The following is a 3,953-nucleotide window of genomic DNA, read 5'->3' as shown; positions in this document are numbered from 1 at the left end:
GTGTTTTTGGAAGTTGGGTGAGAAGGATGAATAAAATTGTTTTGTGAAAACAGTATATGACAAAAAATTTCAAAGTATATTTCTGCAGAAAAAAAGAAGGAAAAATGATACATGCTAAAAATCTTGATTTGATAGGCTTTTTGACTAGAAATCAAAGGACATGAATATATATCTACAATATGAACTAATAGGCTATTATAATTCCAGAAATATTGGACTTAATGATTAAAAAAACATCTCCTAAGAGTCACAAAATTATATTCAAATGAGTCTGTAGTTTAATTCATTTATATTGATTTATAATGCCTACATATAAGATATAATTTCTGACTTTGTTAATAGTTATATTTATGTAGGAAAATACACATATATTAATAAAGTCATTACAAAAATACATAATTCTCAAAAATTGAGAAGATTTCTGTAAAATAGTTTTTACATATTTAGACATAGATGTTTGCCTCATAAAATTTTATCTATGAGGAAAAAATGTGAGTTTTTTGAGAGAGAGAGTGCAAGAGCAGAGGAAGGGTCAGCAAAAGAGGGAGAACCAGGCTCCCCTTTGAGAAGGGAGCCCAGTGTGAAGCTTAATCCCAGGACCCTGGGATCAAGATTCTTGAGCCAAGTCAGCCTGTTAACAGATTGACCTACACAAGCACTCTGATTATTATTACTATTTTAAGTTGCAGTGTCTCCTTAATGAATCACAGATAATGAATTAATGAGAACTTGTTTTTTATACTTTATGTGTGTCTGTCTTTAAGAAAAACTAAATTAATGCCCTATGGAATATAATAACCAAACTTCTACAGATTTCTTTTTATTGGGGTTGTTTCCACCATCAAGAATTGGCTTGTTCTTCTTCATTCTCATTGTTCTCATTTTCCTAATGGCTCTTTTTGGCAACCTGTCCATGATCATCCTCATCCTTGTGGATACCATCTCCTCACACCAATGTATTATCTACTTAGCCAGCTCTCCCTCATGAACCTGAACTACATCTCCACTATTGTCCCCAAGATGGCTTTTGATTATCTCTTTGGGAACAAGACTATTTCTTTCATTGGGTGTGGGGTTCAGAGCTTCTTCTTCTTGACTTTAGCCAGTGGAGAGGGATTATTGTTGGCCTCAATGGCCTATGATCACTGTGTGGCTATTTGCTTTCCTCTCCACTATCCCATTCATATGAAGAAAATAATATGTGCTTTGATGATAATAGGATCTTGGATAATGGGCTCAATCAACTCCTGTGCCCACACTGTATATGCCCTCCATATACCTTACTGCTGATCCAGGACTATCAACCATATTTTCTGTGATGTCCCTTCCATGTTGACTCTGGCCTGCATGGACACCTGGGTCTATGAATACACAGTTTGTAAGCACCACACTCTTGATTGTGTTTCCTTTCATTGGCATTGCATGTTCCTATGGCTGGGTTCTATTTGCCATCTGCCACAGGCAGTCAACAGAGGGGAGGAAGAAGGCTTATTTGACCTGCAGCACCCACCCAACTGGTGACTTTCTACTATGCACCCTTTGCTTACACTTACACCCAAGATCCCTCTGATCTCCAACAGAGGACAAGGCCTTGGCTGTCTTCTACACCATCCTGACCCCAATGCTCAACCCCATTATTTACAGCCTGAGAAACAAGGAGGTTATAGGTACCTTGAGAAGTCTAATTCAGAGGATGTGCTCTATAAAAATGTAGAGTAAGTTCTCATTAGTCCTGTGGCCTCAGAAGTAGATTACTTGCACCTTGTATATTCTTTAGCAATATTATTCCAGGATAGAAGGCAGTAACTAAAATAATTTAGAAGATTAATGTAATTGAAATTTGATAACATGTATATGCTTCATCACTCTTTTTGTTTTCTTTGTGATAATTTTTCAACTAAGGAAAAGGTCATTATTTCTTCCTTTTGGGCAATAAGGATTTGCTAAGGGATGCCTGGGTGGCTCAGTTGCTTAAGCAGCTGCCTTCAGCTCAGGTCATGATCCCAGTATCCTGGGATCAAGTCCTCAAGTCCCACATCGTGCTCCTTGCTCAGCAGAAGCCTACTTCTCCCTCTGCCTCTGCTGCCACTCTGCTAGCCTGTGCTCACTCTCTCTGACCAATAAATAAATAAAATCTTTTAAAAAATAAGGTTTTGCTAATATGTAGAAGTGATAATGGAAGCAAACCAGCTTGATAGTATTATTCAGTGTATTACTTCTAATATGCTTAGTATGTATCCTCAAAATATTGAAAAGAGAAGAAAAGAATAATACATGTTATACCATTGCCAGATTTCTTTAAAATTTCTATAAAGAAAATTTCTATAATTTTCTATAAATATTTCTATAAAGAAAAATTTCTATAAAGATTTCTATAAAGAAATTTCTATAAAGAAAAATAATATATCTAGTATCTACTTATCAGTATTGATAGAGGGTTATTTGTTTTATTTCTATTAAAGTTTACTCTTAAATAGTGGACACTGGCTCTCCTGATTGATATGATAGATAGAGAGATTAAGGATAAAATTCTTCATGAACTTAGAAGTCCTCCCACATTAGAAAGGAAATGAAATTTATATTTTTTTAATGAGAGGACCCCAGGGGAATCTAGATGAATCATAAGAAAACGGCTTATTTCAGGTATACCACAGTATAAATAGTTATGATTGAGGAGAAGAAAAATGGATTATTAAATACTAAGAACTATTGTATGAAAAATTGATGGAGTTTACATACTATATACTTCTGAGAAATCAATCAGAGCCACTTCCAAAGCGTTCCCCTAAACACTCAACTTTTACTTCCCCCAAAGACATTGTTAACCTTTTATAAGATAATTTCTGTTATGAATATTTCATTATACATTTTGTATTCTCAAAACTCTAGTCAACCAGAATTGGGGGGTTTGATTTGGGTGAGGTCTTCTGTTATAGATATAGATATAGATATAGATATAGATATAGATATATCAGTGATGGAGATATACATATCTCCATCACTGTTTAAGGAATAATTCATGTATATGTATATCTCCATCACTGTTTAAGGAATAATTCTGTTATATTCTACATTTTCTGAGATAACATATAAATAAGAAATCTAGAATAAAATGTAAGAAGCCCTGTATTATCCCAAACATGATGGGGATTTATGACTGATGCATTCAAATTGGAAATAAGTATTTTTCTTTAAAAATAGAAGAACCACATTCTATGACATATATATATATATATATATATATATATATTTGTATATTTTTATACTAAAACTAAGTGAACCTTTAAAGATTTATAGACTATTAACTGATTATGAGCTTGATTTGGGAATGGCATAAGTATGAATTTTCCTAAAATATATAATGGGAAATATTCTCATCACAAGAAGCTATATGATAATATGGTAATATTTTCAAAAGTAAGCATTTGCTTAAGATGGAAGACTTAACTTCTTATCTCATAACATAATTTTAATTTCTGCAAAAAGAAGATATTCACTGCTTAAATTCAGGGACCAAATGCTCATTAAACATTTACCAGCAAGTTTTTATTATTAAATTAATTTGGGATTTGAAACATGATCAGGGACTGATCCCCAATGAGGGACTCGATCATCTAAATTTCTTAACTAAAGTCAATTTATTTTTTATCAAAAATAAATCCAGTCCAACTTAAGGATAAAATACTATATTAAAAGAATGAGGGGTGAGGAGCTAGGATGGCACTCCAAAGCCTGGAGCTAGGATGGCACTTAAGAGGACCTTAAGGTCATCTCATTCTTTGAACACAACTAGCTATCTGTCAAATCATTCTGAATACACTAGAAATTGACTTGAGGAATGACAGAACAAATTCCACAAATAGAAGTAGAGGCCACATTGAGTGGGGAGTGCAGTAGTTTTAGGGAGAAATGAATCATGAGTGCTATGCAAGGGAGGAAGCCCTGGTCAGGGA

General features: G+C 33.9%; 1 pseudogene; it reads left to right on the top strand.

Annotated features, from left to right (window-relative positions):
* Nucleotides 1-784: 784 nt before the first annotated feature.
* LOC132028075 (olfactory receptor 2L8-like) lies at nucleotides 785-1,714 on the top strand (annotated as a pseudogene).
* The last annotated feature ends 2,239 nt before the right edge of the window (nucleotides 1,715-3,953 follow it).

This window comes from Mustela nigripes, chromosome 12 (genome assembly GCF_022355385.1).
Source record: "Mustela nigripes isolate SB6536 chromosome 12, MUSNIG.SB6536, whole genome shotgun sequence".
NCBI classification, from domain to species: Eukaryota; Metazoa; Chordata; class Mammalia; order Carnivora; family Mustelidae; genus Mustela; species Mustela nigripes.
Note: the sequence above shows the minus strand (reverse complement) of the source record. Positions and strands in the feature narration are given on the sequence as shown.